At 37.3% G+C, this 25,903-nt stretch overlaps 1 long non-coding RNA gene across 2 annotated transcripts in view; it reads right to left on the reverse strand.

The window, feature by feature from the left end:
- LOC125922897 (uncharacterized) overlaps positions 1 to 25,903 on the reverse strand; it is a 221,386-nt gene that overhangs the window by 73,139 nt on the left and 122,344 nt on the right. The gene's annotated exons all lie outside the window — the stretch shown is intronic.

Here is a 25,903-nt window from a genome sequence, read left to right on the forward strand (position 1 = left end):
TATTTATGTACTAAATGATGAGGAAATATCTGCCCATCATTGTTAATTCCAAATAGACTGGTTTCTTTTTCATTTGTCAAGATGCAAATGTTACCATCCATTGGATTTATTCTGTACATTAAACAGTATTTACCAAGGTTTTTGTGGGTTTGGTTTTTTGTTTTGTTTCATTTTTATCTTTGGCTTGGAGGATTTCTGAGGAAGGAATCAGTATATATGAACAATAATATTATCATTCAACAAGGATTTTAAAAAATTGCTTTCCTCCATTTTGTATATTATCAGTATTTTCTTTTTTGGAAGATTATCTGGGCCTGCCACTTGCTTCCTCAGCACAATTGAACACATAATTACTATGTAAATTTGGGTTTCCACATGCTTCCAGAGGAACATAGACTATTTGGCATTGGAGATTTTGAAGCATTAATCATGTGGAATATGGTATGTTTGACTTAATCTGTAAAATGAAGATAATTCTTATCTGCCTTTCAGGGTTTAGTATTAGGATTAATTACTCAATTTTGGATAAGAAATCCAAATATGAAAGGCATTACATAAATGAAAATAAGTCCTAACATTATTAAAACAGAAATTATTGAGCCAATGTGCAAAGCAGCACAGAGATATCTTTTCTGTTTATTATTATTCTGTTGTTATTATTACTTTTATCATGTTGTTTACTAGATCATTATCTAATAGTTTCTAGATTAAAAAATATAAGGCAAGTGGACCTTTATTCTTCAAGACCTGACACAGAGGTGTTTTCCCTCCTTCACAAAAGTAGTATTAAGCATATGATTATCATTAAAATATGTGATTCCCTAATACAATGATATTAACCTATTTCAAAAAAATATCATGATATGTCTAAGACCATTGAAATTTTTTTTGATTGAGAAAGTCTTGCTTAAGATAAAAGAAGTCAGATATATATAGATAATAGATTTACCTTTAAAATCAGTTCCCAGGGTTACCTGGGTAGCTCAGTTGGTTGGGTGTCCAACTCTTGGTTTGGGCCCAGGTCATGATCTCATGGTGCATGGGATCAAGCCCTGTATCAGGTTCTGTAATCCCTGCTTGGGATTCTCTCTCTCCTCTCTCTCTCTACCCTTCCCCCCACTTGCTCACTCTCTCACTCTCTCTCTCTCTCAAAAATAAATAAACATTTAAAAATAAACAAACAATTCCTAAAACTAATGAAGAAAGAATGCATTTCATTTTAATTTAGGAATTACAGATATCCTACTATGTAACCAGGTAGATTCCTGGTTATATATAAAAAAATACTGAAGAAATAGTTATTGATTGAAAATCCAGCATTCTGTAAGAAGAGAGGGAAGAATAGCATAAAACATAAAACTGATCTCTGTTATTAAATGGTTCAATGGCTCTTCATTTTCTATAGCCTGAAGTATAAATTCATCAACATAGCATTAAAGTCATTTTCCTACTGCCTATTTCTTAAACCTCAATCATTCCTTCATTCAACCAGTAGTTTTTAAACAATTATTCATTGAGCATCCACCACATGCCAGGCCCTTTGTTAAGTGCTCTGAATACAAAAGGAGAGAGAAGAAGAAAGAAAGAAAATTCCCTACAGCACAGAGATTAGACTCTAGCAAAAAATACAGATACTTAATTAAACCTAATCTGAGGGATAGAAAAAACTGTCCCTAGAGAAGGGAGATGTAAGCTAAGAACTGAAGAACAAAAAATTATCTATCCAAGAAAGTTGTAGGAGCAAGAAGCGGGGCAGTTGACAGTATGTGTAAAGGATCTGAGGGATAAGGGGTTTGGCAAGGTAGAGGAAAAGAAAGAACGTGGCTGGAAATAGGGCTACAGGTGTAGGCAAGAGTCCAGATTAGAGAAACCCTGTAAACCAATTAGTATCAAATCCTAAGAGCAACAAGAAACCAGTGAAGTCCTGGAAACCATAGTGTACTTTTCACAGGTGTACCTTTTAAGAAATAATTGTGGCTGTTGTATGGAGAACAAACTGACAGGGATAGGAATGAAAGCCAAGCTATTATTGTTGGAAGACTATTGTTGTTGCAATAGCTTAGGCAAGAAAAGATAGTAGGAAAAACAGAAAGAAAGGAGGAAGAGAAGGAGGGAAGGAGGGAGAAAAGGAGGAAGGGGAAAAAGAGAAAAGAAAAAAGAAAGCTCTTAAACAATTTCAAAAGTCAAGTGACAATCAAGAAAAATTATTTTTGGGCGCCTGGCTGGCTCAGTCAGTAGAGCGTGTGACTCGTGATCTCAGGGTCGTGAGTTCAATCTCCACATTGGGCATAAAGTTCAGTTAAAAAAAGAAAGAAGAAAAAGAAAGAAAAAATATTTTCTATAATATTAGGCAAAGAGCTAATTCCCACAATATACACAGAGCTTCTACAAATCAATAAAAGACTAACTCAATTTTTTAAATGAGCAAATGATGAAGAGTTTATAGAAAAGGAAATAAGTGTTATAAATGTATGAAAATATGTTCATAATTAAAGTATTAAAAATTAAAATAATATCTTGCAATCTTTTTCATCTATAACATTGGCAACATTGAGGGCTCAACTAAGTGCCACTTTGGGAGTTTAGGGGTTACCTGACAAAATAGTTAAATAGGGTATCTACTCAAAATTTTATATTCTACTCATGGAAATTCATATTCCACTTTCACATAAAAGATATTTCAAAACACTGCAGTAAAGAAATTTAATTTGGTTTAACCCAGTGCAGGTCAGGTCTTCAGAAAACAGTTTCTAAATTAGAGATTTGTATGTAGGAAGCTTATTGGAGGTTGGTCCATCCTCTAGGAGCTAAAGCTGATAATAGGAGGTGCTGCTATAGAATTCCACTCACTATTGCAGTGAGGATGACAGAATCCCAGAATAGCAAAGCTAAGTGGTGGCACTTAACCCTTAGACACAAGAAAAGCATAATTAACATAATGGACAGCAGGGACAGAATGGTCTTATTTACAAAGATCAATAGAGAGGGCAAATGAGAAATAGAGTTCCTAGAGGAAAGATAAATGAACAGCCACTAAGGATAATCCTCAATTTATAAAACCAGAGGAGATGATGAATGAATGAGTGGAAGGCTGAAGTCAGTCCAACCAAAATCATGAATCCTTGTGCAATTTCCAAACCTGAGCCAATTCTCAGACCCAGAATTCACTCACTGAAGAAGAGGCTGGATCTACATTAGGAAGGATAATAAATTGCCATGGAAAGTGTACATGGTAGTAATTCCCCAAACCTTCCCCCAAGGGACAACAGCAATTCACTCAGTTAATGATACAATGGAAAAAGAGAATAGCCAGATCTTTGGGGAGCTATTGCACACAGGGTCTGACTTCACACTGATTATCTGGTGATACAAAGTGTCATTATGGAGATGAGGTGGCATATGAAGTCCTGGCCAAGTCATCTCATGGTTTGCATTCACATGACACAAACAACAATATTAATTCAGAGTCTTGACCCCCAGCTATAATTCTCCTGTTCCCTGTTACAATGAAGGCACTTGGGACATTCTATAGAGCATCCCTTTAATTCACTATACTGATGATATCATATAAATCATACCTGATTAGCAAAGAAGTGACAAGTATTGTGGGTGTCATAGTAAGATCCACATGCTCCAGAGAGTGAGAAATAAACATTACAAAAATTCAAGGGCCTATCTCATCAGTAAAAACTTTTTTAGACTCCAGTGGTCTGAATCATGTTCAAGTATCCTCTTCAAATTAAAGAGCAAGTTATCCACCTCACAAATCTTACCATTAAGAAAGAAGCACAACACTTAGTAAGCCAATTTGAGATTTTAATGCAGTATATTCTGCATTTGGAAAATAACATCAAACCATTTATTGGGTGATAAAGAAGACTGCTAGATTTGATTTGGTCCCAGGGCAGGCAGGCAGGCAGGCAACAATGAATGAATGACTGAATGAATAAATGTCTTTATGGAAGGTCTAGGCTATGGCAAAAGCACATCTTGGGCCATGTTAACCAGCAAATCCCTAGCAGTAGATGTGACTTTGGTAGAGAAAGACATCAAGTAGAATTTCTGACAAGCCCCAACAGGGGTACAGACCCTTAGACTTCAAGAGTAAGGGCATGCCATTTGTAGCATTATGTGCTATGTAGAGTTATGTGCCATTTCAGATTGGTTTCTGGCTTGTTGCTGGGCTCAGGTGGAATTTGAACATCTGATCATTGGACATGCAGATGACACTATAAAACTCATCCCATTGTGTCATAAGGTGATGCTGGCTGAGGTAGATATGGAGACCTCTCAAAAAACAAAAACAGAAACAAACAAGCAAAAAAAAAAAAAAACTTGCCAGCCAACAGTAAGAAGTGAAAACAGCTTCCAGTTATCTGTTCCTTTGGGGTCTACCTCAACTACCCAAGGTCACCCTGTCTCCAGGGCCCACCTCTGGTGACTAAGGGAAATAAGGGTGCAAAGACCTGGCTGCTACAGCCTGCTGCAAGACACTCCAGTGGATACCATTTGCTTCAGAGCTCCCAGCCAGGTTAGCTGAGACCTTGGTGGACCTGCATGGAAGTTTGACTTCCTCCTCTCCCCAGTCTTGCTTCTTTCTACTTCCTGTCACAAATGTTGATTCTTTAAAAACATCTTGTCCCTCGAACTTTTTCCTAGGGTCTGCTTCCGGAGAACCAACCCTAAAAATACTTATAAAATTAAAGCGGTATAACTAGCAGGTTCAGAGTACCCAAGAAAGCTGTGCAACCCTGTGGCCCAGATTCCTATGTCATTCACCACTGTTGTCCAAATGCCTTTACCTCAGCTCATGCTGGGACCTAATAGGGGTAGGGATGGGGGAGATTCCCCAATACCAGCTGACGAAGAATAAAAACTGAACTTGGCTCACAGATGGGCAGCTCAGTATGTCAGTACAAGCTGATAATACACAGCTGCTGGTTTGCAGTGCCAATCAGGTTGACCCTGAAAAAGGGCAGTAAGAAGAAATTACCCCAATGGGCAGAGCTTTGGGCAGAGCACCTGGCCATTCACTTTGCATGGAGAGAGAAGTGACTAAGATAAGAATATACACAGTTTCTGTGAGGCAAGTTTGCTTAGCTGGTTAGTCAGAGGCCTGGAAGTAGCAAGGTTGGTAAATCATGGACGAGAATGTCAAGAGAAGAAGCATGTAGGACTTAAAGCAATTGTCACAAAGATCTTTGTACCACGTGTTAATGCCTCCCAGAGAGTGGCTACCACAGAATAAGTGCTAAAAAATGAAGTGGACAGGATGACTCTGCCACTAGGATGTCAACTAACTTCTGTAGTTGGCCGCCCCAGTGCTGGAGTGCATGAACAGAGTCCATAGTAGCAAGAATGGAGGCTATGCATTCATGACTGCCACAGCACAGGCTCCCTCTAACCAAGGTTGATCTACCTGCTATCACTGAAGATTATGCAATATGTCAGCAATAGAGACAAATGTTAAGCCTCCAATACAGAGCCATCCCTCATAGATACCAACCAGCCTATTAATGTGAAATTGGTTACATCAGGTCCCTTCCTTCCCAGAAAGAGCAATGATTTATTCTGACCAGAATTAACAGGTATTCCAATTATAGGGTGAGATTTCTCATAACATTGTGTCTGGTCAAGGAACCCATTTTATGGGAAAGGAGGAATGACGGTGAGCCGATGATAATAAAATCCACTAGTCTAACACATACTTCCACCATCCAAAGCTGCTGACCTGATAGAACATGGCTTCTTGAAGATACAACAAAGGACCAGTTTAGAGATGACACACTGTGAGGACAGATTACTAACCATCAGAACTCATTAAACCATGAGATTTTATTTGGTGCTATGTCTCCAAAAGGTAAAATATGTGGGAACAAAGGGGTAGAAGTAGCTGTATTATTCACAATCACTCCAGTGACCCACTTGATGAATGTGTGCTTCCTATCTCTGAATCTTTAGACACTATATGTCTGACTCTCAGTGGGTACTCATTTCTACCAGGGGATACATTAAGAGCTCCACTGAACTTAAAGCTATAGTTGCTGCCTAGTCACCTTGTGTTCTTTGTGCCAGGAGACCAGCAAACAGAAAAGTTAATACACTGGCAGGGATAATTAACCTTGGTCACCGTGAGGATTAAGTACTATTGCTACATAATGGGGGCAGTTAGAATTATGGATTGATACTTAGATACAATCCACAGGACATCTTTTAGTATTCCTATGTCCAGCCTCAATTCTAAATGGGTAAATTCAAGAACTTTAGTTGGATAAAGACATCATAATCAGGAGCTCAGACTTTCTAGGACTGAGGGTCTTGATCACTAAAGGAGGCAGGCCATCTAGAGCTGAAGAAGTGCTAGCTAGGGGAAAGGAAAATAGAATGAAAGGTAAAAGCAGAAGATAATGAGCATCAGTTATGGATCTCGGGATCAACTGCCACAGCAGGGGCTGCAGTTTATCCTGCTAACCTTCCTCATATGGATGTTTCCAGAAATAGGGTCCAACCAGAATCTTGGAGAAGCTACACTTAGCCAGAGTGAGGTTAATATGAGAAGCAGGGGATTTCATCAGTGCAAGGGAGGACTGAATCAGACACTGTTGATGCCCCTCTCAGCTCTCTGGACTCCATTAGTACCTCCATCATTTAACTATGTAATTTCTGTTACCGACTCACATTTGCCTCTTTCTCTCAAGAGTTTCCTGTGGACCATAGGGGCTTTCTCCCCCACCAGGACATTAGTCTCCCTAGAAATCACAGCTGGAGCCAACCCACAGCTAATAACTGCCCAGTACAGAAAGCTAGCCTCCTTTCCTCAAGATGGTACCAACCTTTCAGTTCAATTAATACTCTGGAACTCCTCTAGTATTAGGTGGAAGTAAGGCTTCAGCTGAGAGCACATTCATGGCTCACTTTAGCACATTCACAGCTTGCTTTTCTTTCTTCTCCTGTCCTGATTCCTTCACCCTCTTTCTTCTGAGAGTACTCCTGCAATAAATCATTTGCATAAGGAACTCCATCTAGGACTCTGCTTCTAAAGAACCCAAACCAAATCACTGTGCCTCACTTTCCTCACCCAAACCTACTATTATCATCCCTTTGTTCAGAGAAGGAAATTGAGAATTAATTAAAAATTCTTAGAACATGCCTGGCACATTAAATGTTCAGTGTTAGCTATCACTAATATTTCCTCCACAAACTTTATGAAAACATAATCTCAACTTGCAAAATTTAGAATCAGAATCCTTCATTAGGCTCAAAGAAACTGTCTTATTGTATTCTCATAAGAGGGATAAAAATGCTCAAGTTCCCAGATCTTTTCCACTATAAAATATAGACGTATCTCCAAATACTAGCTATTATATTTGTGTCCCATTTACCCAAACTTTAGTCCTATGTAAGTGACCACAACTAAGCAATGGCTAAGATTCCCCATGATTTACAAACTTTCAACACTAAATTTTGTCTTAAATAGTTATAGATACATATGTATAGTGATCTAAAAATGAGATAAACAGAGTGTGAGAAGAATAAGCCAAAAACATTCTTAGATATTGTCCACCTAAGAAACAAATCTCAGTAATGAAAACTGATTCCTTTTGAAACTGTACTTTAAAATTAAATTTACCAATCCTTTAAAAGGCAAGAATTTATACTCATTTATTGAACATTTATAATATGCCACATGTATCACTTATCTATCCCTCTGTAATAGCCTACTCCAATCAGTAGCTGAAAATAGCACCCATTTTACTTGTTTATGATCCTATGGATCAACAGTTTGTACTAGGTTTAGCTGGGTGGTTTTTCTTCTGGTTGCACATGAAATTATTCTGATCAGATGTCGTGTCTGGTGAGAGCCCATTTCTTAATTCATAGATCAACTGTCTTCTCACTGTGTCCTCACATGGCAGAAGGAATAAGGGATTTCTCTGGGGCCTCTTTTCTAAGGGCACCAATCTCATTCTTAAGGGATCCACGTTCATGACCTCCCAAAAAAGTGCCACCTCCAAATACCATCACATTGAGCTTTGGGATTTAACATGAATTTTGGAGAGACACAAATATTCAGTCTATAGCAACTGGGCTGGGTAGGTTAATAGGCCTCCTTCCCATACCTAATGATTGATGTTGGCTGATGATTGGGCCTCTCTCTCTACCTGGTCTCTCATTCTCAAGAAACCTTCTCCACATGGAAGTCAAAGAATTTCAAGAGGATAAAAACAAAAACTCAAGACCCTTTGATGCCTCAACACAGAAGCATCACAATATTATTTCAACCACATTTTATTAGTCAAAGTAAGTTTGAATGCCAGCCCAGACTCAACTGGGAGCTGTGTGGGTAGATAGATCAGGGAGACAAATATCATCTCTGTATGGAAGAAATAGAAAATCATGTTACAAAGGGACATCAATATGGGGATGCAAACAACCATCCACCTGTCGCAGGCTCCATGCAGATATTTTAGACATATTCACTATGTTATTTCTCTTCATAACAATATTGTAGGATAAGGATTTTCAGTCTCACTTCATAAATGCAGAAAATGTGGATCAGGCTTAGGGTCTTATTTTTATTTCTGGATTATTTTATTAAAATCTCCCCTAGCCTGCCCATATGTTTCAATCAAATTGATGATTTATTATATTAATCACTTTATTTTTTTAATAAAATTTTTTAATGTTTATTTTTGAGAGCGAGAGAAACAGAGAGAGAAACAGAGCATGAACAAGGGAGGGGCAGAGAGAGTGAGACACAGAATCTGAAGCAGGCTTCAGGCCCTGAGCTGTCAGCACAGAGCCCAACCCGGGGCTCGAACCCATGAACCACGAGATTATGACCTGAGCCGAAGTCGGACGCTTAAACAAGTGAGCCACCCAGGTACCCATATATTAATCACTTTAAAAGTAGAAAGTAGACTAATAAACAGAGCTTTGTGAGCAAAGAAAGATATAGCAGGAATTACACATCAACTCTTTCCCATCTGTAGTCCAGGGTCAAAATATCCTCACAGAACAGCTGATGGATTTGAGGTATTAATAACTACTAGGCCATGACTGGGCTGGGCTGAGCCAGTACCAAGACTCCAGAGCAAGGAAGCACTGAAGGAGTAAAATTCATCCTTGGTATCACCTACACTAGTATTTTTAAACTGAGGTTCATGACACATTAATGAGCAGTGAAATCAATTTAAGGAGCTACCACTAGCATTTCTTAAATGAGATGTTACAAATTACAACAGAAGAGAAACTATTGTAATGACACCACAGCACCCATAGACTATGGCTAGAGCTCAAATATTTAAAAATGTAGCTCTAATAGCTCCTGTCAACCAGAAAAGGCTAGCTCTTCACTAGTCTCTTTTGTTCCATCTGTTATATTAGCTACAGAGTTTCAGTGCTTATTGGGTTCTGATGATTATTGGCTTAGTTGGTTAATAGTACTTATTTGGCTATAATTATACTTACTAAGCTGAGCCAAATTCAACTAATATTAGAAATAAAGTCTTCTTAAAGCCAGTGCAACATTATCTAAGAGTCACTGGGCATTTTAAATTATATCAGATTCAATATGTAGGGGCCTAGGGCAGGCTGCCCCAAGATGGGTCACTCTGGCATGAAAACTATTTTGAGTTAGGAGCAATCAAAACCCAGCTGGTTCAGGAAAAGCTCTTTACCTCCCCCCTCAACTGCCTAAATTTTCATTGGAAAGAGAGCCTGTGCCAGGAAGAGAACAATCAAGAAAGACTCCTCTTTACCTAGGAAACTTATTTGTATAAGAGGGCAACCTTTGTTTTTCAAACATCATCTCTCACCTTCCTGCTAATAATCTTCCTCCTCTTTGTATCCCCAGACCCCAGTCCTCTCCTTAGCTCTTGTTGCCTCTTGTTGCCTGTCTTTGGAATTTCATGTCTGTGTGGATTCCCCATACATACAAAACTAAATTTGATTTTCCCCTGTTAATCTGTCTGGTGTCTATTTGACTCTTAGTCCAGCTAGAAGGATCTTGAAAGGCAGATACGATTTCTTCCTCCTCAACAATATCTAACATCAAACTTAGTGATAATATAATAGGGAAAGATAGGATAAAATAGGCAGAGAAGGAAAGGTTAGTATATGAGTCCCTAAGTGGGGAAAAACACATATTTTGGAACAATGTTGGCAGCATTTGACTACAGCAAACCCTTTTGGGGCATAAGGTCCCTCTTAAGAATGTAACAGACATCACCTACCACCCCCACCTCAGGTTACCCTCCAGAATTTGACAATAAAAAATACCTAGCTAAACCATAAAATTTATATGTGGGACAGTATAACCAGTCTGACTCCTCACAATGGAGTCAAGCCAATCAGAAATGGACAATCCAGTACTTAGAGCTGTCCAGCCAGTAAGGGTAGAACCTAAGGAGGAATGAGGGGGGAGGGCAGGGGGTGCTGACCAGAACCTTATAAAACAAGGACCCTTGCCTATAGTAGCAAGTATTCACCTTTGAATGCCCCCTCTCTGTAAAGAGAGCTTTTCTACTATTCTTACTTTCTTTTTTTTACTGTTTTTTTTTTGTTTTTTTTGTTTTTTTTTTTTTTTTGAGAGAGAGACAGACAGACAGACTGTGAGTAAGGCAAAGGCAGAGAGAGAATCCGAAGCAGGCTCCAGGGTCTGAGCTTTCAGCACAGAGCCTGATGCAGGGCTTGAGCTCATGAACCACGAGATCATGACCTGAGCCGAAGTTGGACCCTTAACCAACTATGCCACCCAGACGCCCTACTACTCTTACTTTCTAATCTTCTACTCTAATAAACTTTTGCCTGCTGCTCATTCTGTGTTTACCTCTTCCTTCTTTGAAGTAGCAAGACAATGAATCCTAGGTATTGAGGTAAAAAATCCTGCAACAGTAAGATTTATACCAAATTATTGTTCTAAGGGAAAAATAATCACAATATTTTGCTTAAAATTTGTGTACAGAAGATAAAATCAACTTTTCTTTTTCTTTACCATTCAAGATGAAATAATCTTGTAGAAAACTATAAAAAATGTCCTATTCAAGGGGTGCCTGGGTGGCTCAGTCTGTTGAGCATTCGACTCTTGGTTTTGGCTCATGTCATGATCTCACAGTTTGTGAGTTCAAGCCCCATGTCAGGTTCTGAGCTGACAGTGCAGAGCCTGCTTGGGATTCTCCCTCTCTCAAAATAAATTTTTAAAAAATTTAGAAAAAATAAATGTCTTATTCAATTAAGGAACTAGGAGAGTTCATCAGTCTCTTCTACCAACTAAAGAAATTTGGATACAGAATACTATCCCACTTCCCTGAATTTTGTACTTCTGGCACTCTCAGTCACTCTGAGCAAAACTAGACTCTAGATACAAGTATAAAGGGCTCTGAATAACTCCTAGGTGGCCAAAATGAAAGTCCCAAAGTCTAGAAGCTAAAATCCGTTCGGTTTTATTAAGATAATTTTTACCTCCTTTGTTTTTATTGATATCCCAATTATAGCACATCTGAAAATTACAGGGAAAAGTTTCAGTTAGAGGCAAACATAGTGATAGCAACTGAAATGGCAGCTAAGAAATAGCCCACTGAGGTAAGAGAGAGGACAATTATTAAGTCTAATTAGAGGACACCGAAAGCATAGCAGTCTGTGGTCATTTCGTATAAGCACCATTTAGCTTTTTGGTGCTATTTTAAGTTGTATCTTCTTAAAATTTCTTTTTCCAATAGTTTTGTTGCTGGTATGTAGCAACAGAATTTATTTTTATATACTGGCTGATGTGGGAAACAAAGGCAGAAGGAAATGGCAGATAAAGTTAAATATCCTTACAACCTGCAGCCCACTGTCAAATACTTCAGGCAGGCAGAGTATAACATTTCTCCAGGAACTCCCTACTGTCTTAATGTGAATGCTTTGCTAGAGGGAAAAACAACCTTAGCTGACAACAGCTAGGCCTCCTGGATCCTGTGAGTCTTCTTCAGCATATGAATACCCTTTTGAAAACTTCCCTTCGTCTTTACCTCCCCCAACACCCAAGTATATAATCAATTTCTTCTCACAAACCCTGGGCAGCTCTTTCTGCCCTTGGGTCCTGCCCCTGTGCTTTAGTAAAATCACATTTTTTCACCAAAGACACCTCAAGAATTCCTTCTTGGCCATCAGCTCCAGACACCCACCACTCCAAAACCACATCACTGACTTTATATCCAAAAACGTAGGTAAGTTCACTTACTAATCCTAAAATTGACCTGTAATCTTTTGGGTTTCATATGAATCTAACTATGTCATATGTGCATGATGATTGTTTTATTTCTTCCTTCCCAATATTTACCCCTGGCAAGGACCTCACATGAAAAAATGAAGCACATGGTGATAAAGAACATCTTCTTGTCTCTTTCCTTATATTAGGACAAAGCCTTCAATATTTCACCGTACAAATAATGTTTACCACAAGCTTTTTATTGATATTCTTTATTGAATTAAGGAAGTTCCTTTCTCTTCAGTTTGCTGATTTTTGTTTTTTGTTTTTGTTTTTGTTTTACTATGCTTGGGTGTTAAATTTTATAAATGCATTTTTCCATCCATTTAGAGAACCTTCTAATTGTCTTCTTTTATTCTGTTACTGTGGAGGGTTACTTCAATTTGATGAGGGCACAAAAGGTAAGCTGAGGGCAAAACACAAGCCTAACACCCACCCTCCCCTCCCAGGTGGGATGTATGCTACATTCCTCAGGCACTCCTGGCTGCCCAAGAACAAAGGAAAGGAAAGAAAACAAATGTTTAACTGATAGAAATCACAATCTTGCAGGAGAGGAGTCTCTACCAGTTTACAAATATTTTAGTAAATTACAAGAAAAAGGCAATCTTATCAATAGCCTAATCTCCAGAAACCTACCGACTCAGTTTCCTGGAGCCCCTAATATCACCAGCCCCTCCATAGTGATATGGAGAACAAAGGCAAGAAGGAAATGGCGGGTAAAACTAAATTTCTTTATAACCTGCAGCGTATTGACAAACACTTGAGGCAAATGCAGAGTATAACATTTCTCCAGAAACCCCCTATGGTCATAATGTTAATCCCTTACTAGAGGGAAAACAACCTTAGCTTGACAATAGCAAGGCCTCAGGTATCTTATGAGTCCTCTTTAGCATATCAAAGTCCCTCTGGAGGCCTCCCTTTTGCCTTTACTTCCCCCAACTCCACAGTATATAACCAGTCACTCCTCACAACCCCAGTGCAGCTCTTTCTGCCCATGGGTCCTGTCCCTGTGCTGTAATAAAATCACATTTTTGCACTTAAGACATCTCAAGAATCCTTTCTTGGCCATCAGCTCCAGACCCCCATCACTCCAAACCCCCATCAAATTGATATTTCAAATGTTAAACTCACATTCTCGTATTACTGAAAAAAAACAATTGGATTATAATATATCATCTTTTTTAGGTTCTTAGATTTTGTTTGCTAAAAATGTATTTAAAACTTGTTGTATCTTTGTCTATGAGAGAAATTGGCCTTTAATTTTCCTTTACTATTACATCCTTGTCAATTTTATATTGATAATGATGAGGATGGAGAGGAAACAAAATACTTATATATGACTAGTGGGAGTATAACCACTTTAAAAAATTGTTTAGTAAAATCTTCTTACTCTGACCATATACATAACCTATGACCTTACAATTCTACTCCTAGTGATACACTGGGAATGCATACAGATATACACCAGAAGACATGTTCAAGTATGTTCATTACAACATTATTTGTTAGAGCACAAAAGTAAAAAAAAAAAAATACTGATGTCCATCAATAGTAGAATTGATAAATAAATTGTGGTATATTCTTGTAGTGGAATATTCCACAACAATAAAAAAGAATAAACTGTTGCTAAATATACCATCATTAATGATTCAAAAATAAATAGTGGTAATTAAAAGAAGCTAGACCAGGGCATCCGGGTAGCTCAGTCAGTTAAGCAACCCACTCTTGATTTAAGCTCACCTCATGATCTCACAGTTCATGGGATTGAGCCCCACATGGGACTCTGTACTGGCAGCATGGAACCTGATTCTCCCTCCCTCTCCCTCTGCCCTAATCCCACTGGTGTCCTCTCTCTCTCTCTCTCTCTCTCTCTCTCTCTCTCTTTCTCTCTCTCTCTCTGTCTCTTAAAATAAATCAATAAACTTAAAAAAAAAGAAGCTAGACCAAAATAAAAGTATATGCAGAGTGATGCCACTTATATAAAATTTATCAATAGGCAAACAGATCTCTGGTGTTAAAAATTCAGGACACTGATTACCTCTGAGAGGGAATTAGTCACTGACAGCATTAAGTTGGAAGAGGAAGTGACTAGAAATGATCTCATTCTTTATGAGGCTAATATTTTCACATTGTGAAAATTCATAGAGCTGTACAGTTCCATCTTATACATTTTTCTTTATGTATATTGTACTTCAATAAATTTTTTATGTAAGAAAAGATTAGGTAAAATATTTTTTAAATGTGATTGTGCATTTTATCTCTGGTGATCAAACCATAGAGTGCAAAAATGGAACTTGTGTTCATTCAAGTCCTACAAGAAGCTGCCAAGACAAGATTAAACATGCAAGGATTTTACTCAGAGAAATGTCTATGTGAAAGCAACTGAGTAGGAAGCTAGGGAGCTTGAGAAAGCCATAACCACCATGCAAGTGTGACTTGAGTGAAGAAGGAAAGGAAGGTTGGGCAGAAGTGTCCTACTCTACAGTATAATCTATGGGAGGTTCAAAAAGTCCACTGGAGAATCCCATGACTCCAGAGTATGGACTTGCCGTGTTATCCCTGCCATGCTCAGTCACTGGCAAAATGCAGCAAAGGATTTCAAGCACAGCAGCTGGGCCCTTTGGTCAGTCACTCTCCCATTTGTTGGAAGTGTGCAGTACACATTCTTATGGCCACTACAGATGCTTCAGCATGGTATTTTCTATTTCCTATAAAAATAGAATTTTAAAATTTTAAATTTAAATACAGATTTTCACTCATTTTTTAAATTTCCATAAAGTGAAATTAACTTTTTGACAGGCATTTCTATGAGAATTGACAAACGCATACAGTTGTATTGTTACAATCACTATTCATCAGTTCCTTCACCCTAAAAGTTCCCTTGTGATACAACTTTAAAGTCTCTCTCTCACCCAGACCCAGTTCCTGGCAATCACAGAATTGTTTTCTAGCCTTATAATTTTTCTTTTTCTGTGATATAAGTGGAACTATATATCATGTGGCCTGTTGAGTGTTAAGGAATACCAGATGAAATCATATTCCTACATGCGTCAGTATTCATATTCATTTTTTTAGATTTCTGAGTGCTATTCCACTGCATAGATGTACCACTCTTTTTTATGCATTCATCAGTGGAGGCTATTTGGGTTGCTTCCAGTTTCTGACAATTATGGATAAAGCCACTGCAAATATTTTCATATATGTTGTTCATTTTCCTGTGTAAATACCTAGAAGTAAAATTGCTGAGTCATCTGATAAGTGTGTGTTTAATGTTCAGGAACAATCAGTTTTCCAAGTGGCTCTACCATTTTTGTACTCCTACCAGCAATATGGGACAGTTCTGGTTGTTCTGTGTTCTTAGAGACACTTAGAATTTGTTTGTTTGTCTTTTATCCATTACGATAAGTGTGTAGTACTCTCTCATCTGGAGTTTAATTTATATGTCCCTAAGGACTAATGGTGTGGAGCACATTCTCGTGTCTTCAGTTGCTATTCATATAACTTTGGTGAAGTGCCTGCTTAAATCTTTTAAATACTGTGTAGTTTAATCCATGAAAAATAAACCTGGTTTTTAGCCCCAGAATTTCTATGTTCAAATTTTTTCTGAGTTTCAAGTGTACATTTTTACACGTGAATAAAAACAAAACCTTTAAAGGAGATCTTTCACCTCTCTCCAAAATGTAACTCTAAGCGGGAATACACATTCGTATAACTTTCACATTCATATAGTTTGCAAAAAGAAACATTTCAAGGTATTTAACCACCAGTGCAGCACAGACACTGATCAATCAGGGAGTACACCAGCCCTAGACTAACAGCATAGCTGTACCAAGATACATGAACAAATAGTAGCCCTGAGTGACCCAATGCATCAAAATCTTCAAAATATGTATGTTTTTTGAGATGTAAATTCCATATCTAATAATTTATTATAAGGAAATAATCAAGATATATATTTATACACACATACATACCTACATATACATGTACATTCAATACAGTGTTGTGATATAAGAATGTTGAGGGGTGCCTAAGTGGCTCAGTCAGTTAAGCATCCGACTCTTGATTTCAGCTCAGGGCGTGTGATCTCACAGTTTGTGAGAGTGAGCCCCACATCGGGCTGCACGCTGATAGCACAGCACAGGAGCCTGCTTGAGATTCTCTTTCTCTCTGCCCCTCCCCCACATGTATTCCCTTTCTCTCTCTCACTTGCTCTCTCCTTTTCTCTCTCTCAAATTAAACAAATAAGCATTAAAAAAAAAAGAATGCTGAACATAATCTAATAGTATGGCATTGTTGAAATAAAACATAATGTGTCCATATAATGGAGCATCATTTAAAATGGTATGAGTCTACTTATACAAAAAGAAATATTTATGATAAATCACTATGAGAAAAATCAGATCACAAAAGATATTATTGAATGTTTCTATTTATTTAAGAATGTATATACATATGACTGCATTTGAAAACACACAGAGTTAGCACTGATTATCTCTGAATAAGTGTAATAAATGGTGCTTTCCTGTTTGTATTTCTGATTTTCTATAATGACTATTGCTTTTGTGATGGAGACGGAGGAAGGAATAAAAGCAAAGCATTACAGACAGCTACAAACATCATATTTAATTATTAATAGTGATGGATGAATCATCAAGAAAAAGTTAAAATGTGTTTGGTATATTTATTAAAGAAAGCAGATTCATATTAAATATTAAACTATTCTATTTAGTTGAGCAAGTTTCATTCGTTTAGAGAAAACTTCATTCCTCAACAATGCCAGATAAAGGAGATGGGGTGCATTTGTGTGTGCATATTTGCATGTACACACCATGAATGTGTACGTGCCTGTCTATGTGTTTTACAAAGTAAACCTGGGACTCCCTAGGCTTGTTCACTTAGTCAGAGAGAATATCTGACCTAGATAAGGTCATGTTCTGATTCATCCTAAAGCCTCCACAAGAATTGCTAAAATATCCTTATTATTTTGCTACAGGCCTTGAGTTCACAAAAGAACTCATGCTTTGACAGTTTCTTCCCTTGGTTTGAGTCAAAAGACCTACTTTTTTTACATTACAGTTACAGAAACCTTTTAGCCACAAAGCACGTGTCCCAAAAACATGCTATTTCGCAAAAGAATTTTCAGGCTTCAAACTGTAGCTTTCCTAGTTCATATGGTTGTATGGATTTCTTTTCACTGAAAGCTACAAAGGTAATGCCCAGAGGACTTTACCTTCTTTATCTTTTTTTAATAATCCCAGACCTACTGACTACTAGAGCACAGAACGAGCATTTTCCTAAACAGAGGGTATTTTCTAAGTCATTCAAAAGCACTGTACTTTCCAAAGCAATCTTAAGTAAGGTAACAGCAATCTGATATAACATAAAGACTCTAATAATTTAGAAAACATGGACTAAGGTGTCAATCAGATCAGAGGCATCACCCAAACTAGAGGACAAGGAAAATCAGAAGATAAGACAAACAGCACTCAAGGAACATTCTGGTTCCCTGTATCATACCCATTGAAGGCTCTTCTGGAGATTTCTGGTATTTTATTAATGAATAGAAATGGTTGTAAATTCCACCAGGAGCTTGAAAAAAAAATGTATTTCTAGGGACACAAAAGGAGGTCTCTTTGTGAGTTATTAAAATATGGAGACAAAAATCAAACACACTCAACAAAAATTGTCACATTCCCTGGGAAATGCTAATGGAAACCAAATCAGACTCTGACTATTCCAGAGTAAAACTAATGCTTTGGTTTTCCATTTTATCCTTGATCAGTTAATCACTAAAAGAAGCATTAGTGGCATTTTTCAAATAAAATGACAACTAGAATAGGAGTGCTAGCAGATATATTTGTTCTAATTTGAGTTGACTATAGTAGAACTCGTTGCAATAATAACCCGCATAATGTTATTTTTAAGTTCATCCAAATTCTTAAAATATTTCTATCTTTTTTCATATTAACTTTTCTTTAACTTTCTATTATAAAAATTTTTAATGTATTAGAAATACAGATAAGCTGGGGCGCCTGGGTGGCTCAGTCAATAAGCATCTGACTTCAGCTCAGGTCATGATCTCACGGTTCATGAGTTCAAGTCCCACATCAGGTGAGCATGAGCCCCGTTTCTCCCTTTCTCTTTCTCTCTCTCTCTCTCTGCCTCTTTCTGTCTCTCTCCCTCTGCCTCTCCTGGGATTCTCTCTCTCTCTCTCTCTCTCTCTCTCTCTGTCCCTCCCTCACTTGCACCCGAAAGAAAGAAAGAAAGAAAGAAAGAAAGAAGCTAATTTAAAGCTCAAAACAACTACCGGATAAGTATCATTGCTGTCTCTATGTCAAAGCAAAGAAAATTAAAACACTTGGAGATTAATTAGCTTTCCTAAAGGTACACATAATTAAGTACTATTTTAATTTTGTATATTTTGTTATATTTGCTTTGAATCTTTTGTTCTTTTTGGAAATAAAATATTACACACAGATGAAGTCTCTGTTTTATCCCTCACTGATTCAATTACTCCTTACATCTCCAGAAGGAATCACTACCCTAAAGAAGATATATACCTTTCTATTATATTTTATTTTTATTACACATATACATATATCCATAAACAACATGTAGAATTATTTTCTGTATATTATTCTACATCTTTTTTAATCTATGTTTTTATGATACTGCCACTTTAAATCATATAAATCAATGAATTCATTTAACTTCATTATAGTGTTCCATTATATTAATATACCACAATTTAATTATTCCTTTTCCTAATGACAGATATTTAGGATGTTTCAAACTTTTTCAATATTGAAACAATGCCACTGAACAGACATCCAGTTTCTAGGCAGTCATGTAAGGAGCTTGGAAATTGGCAGTCCATTATAACTGCAAGTAAAAAACTGAAAATCAACAACTCTTCTTAGAATCATCAAAGAAGTGAGGTCATAGGGCAAACTGGTGGTCCCCAAATTGGAGAGATGAATACAAAGAATCACAATTTACCAAAGCAGAAATACACAAGGAGAAACCCCCACTAGGAATCAATGCCAGGGTAGAAAAACCTGTACTGTAATTGAATTGCTGGAGAAATAGTGTGGACAAGTCCAAGAGTTAAAACTCCAGGGAGAGCCATTTTAGGGGACCCCACACTTTTATACACTTTAGCTTTAAGACCTTTACCAAGTTCTCACTGTGAATACTGGAAGAAAACCCTCTTGTGCTTCTGGCAGGAGGAGGAGTAAAGTAACCATTTTGAAATTGCCAGAGCATTTTGTTCTTTTTAACAAATGTACCCTCAGAGGAAATTATTTTACCAGACTTTGAACTACTGGGGTTTTATCATAGTCTAATATACTTAGGCAAAGGGACTATAGCCACTCAATCCCAACTCCAGTTCCTCTAGTCATCCTACCCCACTTAAGGCAGGAGGAAAAGCTGAGATGCACTTGTGAAGTTGACAGACCAGGGGTGCAGTTTCACTAAATGACTGAGACCTAATCATAGGATTATAGGAAACTTCCCCTCCCCCACACCTTACTACCCTACTGCTAAAAGTCTATTTACAAGAGTTCCGTTTAACCAGTATATCATGTTCAGCTTTTTAAAAGGTAACAAACACAATTTGAAGAGAATGAACAAGCATCAGAACCAGATTCAGATGTGGCAGGAATGTTGTAATTATTAGACTATGAATTTATGATGAATATGCTAAGAGCTAAGAATAAACAAAATGCAAGAATAGATGGGTAATATAAGCAGAGAGATAGAAATTCTAAGAAAGTATCAAGTATCACACAATGACTCTAGCTATCATCTTATTTGAAAAATGCCACTAATGCTTCTCCTTTTAGTGGTTAACTGACCAAGGATAAAATGGAAAAACAACCCATTAGTTTTATTTTTTCTGGAGGAGTCAGAGACTGAATAGGTTTCCATTAGCATTTCCCAAGGTATGTGACAATTTTTGTTGAGTCTGTTTAATTTTTGTCTCCATACTCTAATAACTCACAAGGAGACTTCCTTTTGTGTCTCTTGATTGAAATAAAAGTTACTTTACTTTGAAAAGTATCCAAAATGAAATGCTACAAATCAAAAACACTATAAGAAATGAAGAATGCTTTTGATGGTCTCATTAGTAGAATACACATAGCTGAGGGAAAATTTTCTGAGCTTGAGGATATGTCAATAGAAACTGAAAAGCAGGGCATGAAAACAGACACTCAGATCAATGGAAGAGAATAGAGAACCCAGAAATGGACCAAATGTATGGCCAACAAATCTTTGACAAAGCAGGAAAGAATATCAAATGGAATAAAGACAGTCTCTTCAGCAAATGGTGTTGAGAAAATTGGACAGCAACATGCAGAAAAATGAACCTGGACCACTTCCTTACACCATACACAAAAATAAACTCAAAATGGATGAAAGACCTAAATGTATGACAGCAAGTCATCAAAATCCTAAAGGAGAAAGCAAGCAAAAACCTGTTTGAGCTCAGCCACAGAAACTTCTTACTCAACTCGTCTCCAGAGGCAAGGGAAACAAAAGTAAAAATGAACTATTGGGACCTCATCAAAATAAAAATCTTCTGCACAGCGAAGGAAATGATCAGCGAAACTGATCAAACTCAAAACCCAAAAAACAAATAATGCACTGAAGAAATGGGAACAAGACATGAATAGACACTTCTCCAAAGAAGTCATCCAGATGGCCAACCGACACATGAAAAAATGCTCAACATCACTCATCATCAGGGAAATACAAATCAAAGCCACAATGAGATAACACCTTACACCTGTAAGAATGGCTAACACTAACAACTCAGGCAACAACAGATGTTGGCGAGGATGCAGAGAAAGAGGATCTTTTTTGCACTGTTGGTAGAAATGCAAACTGGTACAGCCACTCTGGAAAACAGTCTGGAGGTTCCCCCCAAAACTAAAAATAGAACTACCCCACGACCCAGCAATTGCACTACTAGGTATTCATCCAAAGGATACAGAATGCTGATTCGAAGGGGCACATGCACCCCAATGTTTATAGCAGCACTATCAATAATAGCCAAAGTATGGAAAGAGCCCAAATGCCCATCGATGGATGAATGGATAAAGAAGATGTGGTATAGATACACATTGGAGTATTACTCGGCAATCAAAAAGAATGAAATCTTGCCATTTGCAGTTACATGGATGAACTTGAGGGTATCATGCTAAGCAAAATTTGTCAGTCAGAGAAAGATAAATATCATATGACTTCACTCATATGAGGACTTTAAGACACAAAACAGATGAACAGAAGGGAAGGGAAGCAAAAATAATATAAAAACAGGGAGGGGGACAGAACATAAGAGGCTCATATATAGAGAACAAACAGAGAGTTGACGGAGGGGTTGTGGGAGGGAGGATGGGCTAAATGGGTAAGGGGCGTTAAGGAATCTACTCCTGAAATCATTGTTGCACCATATGCTAACTAACTTGGATGTAAATTTTAAAATAAATAAATTGTTATTAATACAAAAAAGAAACTGAAAAGTAAAGATTAAAAGACTTAAAAAAAAAAACAGAGCAGAACATTTGAGAACTGGGGACAACTACAAAATGTACAACATGCATATAATGGGAATACCAGAAGGAGAACAAAGACAGAAAGGAACAAAAGCGATATTAGAAGAAATGATGATTGAGAATTTCCCCAAATTAATGTCTGACACCCAATGATAGCTCCAGGAAGCTCAGAGAATAGTGGCCAAGATAAATGTCAAAAAATAAACAGACAAACAAAATTCATACCTAAGTATATCATATTCAAAACAGAAAATTAAAGAAAAAAAATCTTGTTATCTGTCCATTATATTTCAATTTAAAAATAAAATTAAAAAATCTTAAAAGAAGCCAGCAGATAAAACACTTTGCCTATGGAGAGGAACACAGCTAAGAATTACATCTGACTTCTCTTCAGAAACCATGCAAGCAAAAAGAGAGTGCAGTGAAGTATTTCAAGTGTTAAGAGGGAAAACCACCAAAATAGAATTCTGTGTCCTGTGAAATTATTTTCAAAAGTGAAGGAGAAATAAAGACTTTCTAACAAAAATAAAAAATGAGGAAATATGTTGCTAGTAGATCTGATTTGCAAGAAACGTTAAAAGAAGTTCTTTGGAGAGAAGGAAAATGATATAGATTAGCCACAGATCTATAGAAAGAAAGGAAGAATAGTGGAGAAGGAATAAATGAACATAAATACAAGTTTTGTTTTTCTTAATCTTAGTGAACCTAACAGACAACAGTTTGTTCAAAATAATAATAGCAACAATATTTTCAATGATTATTGTTTCTGTATAAGTGAAATGATGACAGCAATGATACAAGGGATGGGAGGGAGGAATTAGGAATACTTGATATATTAGAGTTCTTCAGAGAAACAGAACCAATAGAAGATACACACAGACACAAAAACAGACACACACATACACACACAACACACACACACAATGAGGGATTGGCTCACACAATTATGGAGGTTATGAAATCTTAGGATCTGTCATGTGCAAGCTGAAGATCCAGGAAAGTCTATGGTGTAATTCAGTCTGAGCTCTTAAGGCCTGGGAGCTAGTGTAGCCAATTGTGTAAATCCCAACTGAGGATAGTAAAAGATGAGATGAGCTATCTTAGCTCAATCGCTGAGGCAGGGGGAAAATGGGTAAATTCCTCCTTCCTTCAACTTTTGTTCTAGTCGGGCCAACAGATTGGATGATGCCCACTCATATTGGGGATGGCAATTACTTTATTGAGTCCACCGACTCAAATGTTAATCATATCTAGAAACACACCCTCACAGACACACACCCAGCAAAAAGTGTTTAATCTGGGCCCCCTTTGGCCAGTCAAGTTGACACATAAAATTCACTATCAGACTTGGTTAATGCAGTGTTTGCAGTGCTTGCAGTACCTGCAAAGTGGTACAGTGTTACTTGAAAGTGTACTTGAATTTGTTGTAAATGTATACAGCAAACGCCACTAAAAATAGTAAAAGCATGGTAGGAAAGCCAAGTTCATAGATGCCATGGGTATCAATTGCCACATTCTTTAGAAATCCTAAGATAAAATATTTGAGAATTATATTACCTGATACATCCAATAAATTTTTTATTAAAAAAAAATTCCAGGAGCACCTGGGTGGCTCAGTTGGTTAAGCATCCAACTTTGGCTCAGGTCATGATCTCATGGCTCATGAATTTGAACTCCAAAAGAACAAAAAAAAAACTGTAGGAGTGAGATCTGTTCTTCCCTGCAGAGCCAAAGAAAACCCGCCAAACTAGCAGGAAAAGCAACAGTGGGTAGAAACGTAAGGATGGGAGGCACCTGGATGGCTTAGTCAGTTAAGCATCTGACTCTTGGTTTCAGCTCAGGTCATCATCTCAAGGCTTGTGAGATTGAGCCCCACATTGGGCTCTGTGCTGACAGTGCGAAGTCTACTTGGGATTCCGTCTCTCCCTCTCTCTAACCCTCCTGCTTTCACGCTCACACACACTCTCTCTCTCTCAAAATAAATAAACTTTAAAAAAAAGGCACTTTCATGATCAAACTTTAAAAAAAAGAAAAAAAGAAATTTAAGGATGACTTATAGAGCAGCTGGACCAGTCATGACCTTCTCCTGAGAACTGCTCCCTAAAACGAGGAGAATCTCCTGGGGAGGGGAGCACATTAGGAGGTCGGGGCTGAAGGGAGAAGATGAAACAAATGACAAGCAGAAAGATTCTCTGTCAGATCCTCTGTCCCCCTCTCTCTCTGCCCTTTCCCCACTCACACATGCTTGCTCTCACTCTCTCTCTCTCTTTCTTAAAAATAAATTAACATTAAAAAAAAAGATTTAAAAAAAATTCCACTGTGAATATGTCTCCCTGAGCACATGTGGATTGGAACTGTTCAGTTACAGGACCTTCAAGGGCATCTTACACTCTGCTAGGCATTACCACATTATCCCCAAAGTAGTTGTACCAATCTGCATTCCACCAGCAGTTCCTGCTATTGTTATCCCTCCCCGTTGATACTTCTTACCATAAAACTTTTTAAATATTGGAGTGTGAAATGATGTAACTCATTCTAATTTGCTTTCCCATAATCATCTTTTCATGTGTTCATTAGCCTAAACTTCCTCTTCTATGATTTACCTGTGCATATCTTTGCTCATTTTTCTATCAGTTTGTTTGCCTTTTCCTTACTGATGTGTAAGAGACCTTTACATGCCCTAGTAATAAGTCTTTGTTGGTTCTATATGTTATAAATAAATATCTTTTCTCAGTTTTTGGAATTCATCTTTTCACTTATTTATGGTGCATGTTAAATTTTTATAACATGAACTCCTTACAAATGGAAGTATGATACTTGCAAAAACATGCTGTATAAACCAGGCCTCTGAATTACTCTTCCCTGTGTTTACAGCTTTTGTTTTTGTTATTTAATTTCTTTTTCTTTAATAAAGAGCATATGTGCATAGCACAAAATTCAAAATACACAAGATGATAAACATAAATAAATCTTCCTTCCTCTGTTGCCCAAGACATTCAGTTTCTCTCCCCCAATGCAAACACTAGTATTAATTTTTTTGTGTGTATTTGTGAAAATAGATCATATATTTTTAAACATTTATCAATATATTATTTTTTCTACAAAAAATTATACACTACATCATTCTATTCCTTACAGTTTTCTCACAAAATATGTATCTTAGAATTATTTCTAGACAATCTAGATCATCGGTACAATATGTAGAGTGGCTTCCTTCTTTTTTTCACCTTCCTAGAATTTCACATGTATGGGAAAAACTATAGCTTAGTAAGAATATGTACACTCTAAAACCTAAGTTTGAGTCCAAGCCCCTCTATTTATCAGGAATAAGTTAGTTGTCCTTTCTGTGCCTCAGTTTTCCCTTTTGTAAAAAGAAGATAATAATGGTTCCTTCCTCCTATATTTGTTGTGAGACTTAAATTAAATTATATATGTAAAGTGCTTACTACAGTACTTGGCATACAATAAACATTTCAAAAAGCTCTTGTTATTCTCACAAACCATAGTGTATTTACCCAAGACTCTATTAAACAGCGTTTGAGTTACTTCCAAATGTTTCTATTATAAACAGTACTGTCATGAATATCTTTTACATATTCATTATGCTCATGTATAAGTAGGATCAATACATAGAAAATATATATATGCCACATGAATTTCTTATATTGCTAGATATTGCTAGGTTACCCTCCAGACAGTTTTTATCAATTTACACTCTCACCTGTAATGTAGGAGGTAAGTTTCCCTATGTCTTGCTAACCATGTACTATCAAACTTTTCTTTACCAACTTAAAATAGTGAAAAAAGTGCATATTGGGGCACCTGAGTGGCTCATTTGGTTAAGCAACTGACTCCTGATTTAGGCTCAGGTCATGATCTCACAATTCATGAGATCAAGCCCTGCCTCAGGCTCTGTGCTGACGTCTAGGAGCCTGCTTGGGATTCTCTCTCTCTCTCTCTCTCTCTCTCTCTCTCTCTCTCCCTCTCCCTCTCTCTCTGCACCCCTCCTTTGCTTGCACTCTCTGTCTATCAAAAAAAAAAATAAACTTTTTTAAAAAGTGGCATATTATTACGGTTTTATATCTGTCTT

The sequence above is a fragment of the Panthera uncia genome, chromosome B1 (genome assembly GCF_023721935.1).
Source record: "Panthera uncia isolate 11264 chromosome B1, Puncia_PCG_1.0, whole genome shotgun sequence".
In the NCBI taxonomy this organism is placed as follows: domain Eukaryota; kingdom Metazoa; phylum Chordata; class Mammalia; order Carnivora; family Felidae; genus Panthera; species Panthera uncia.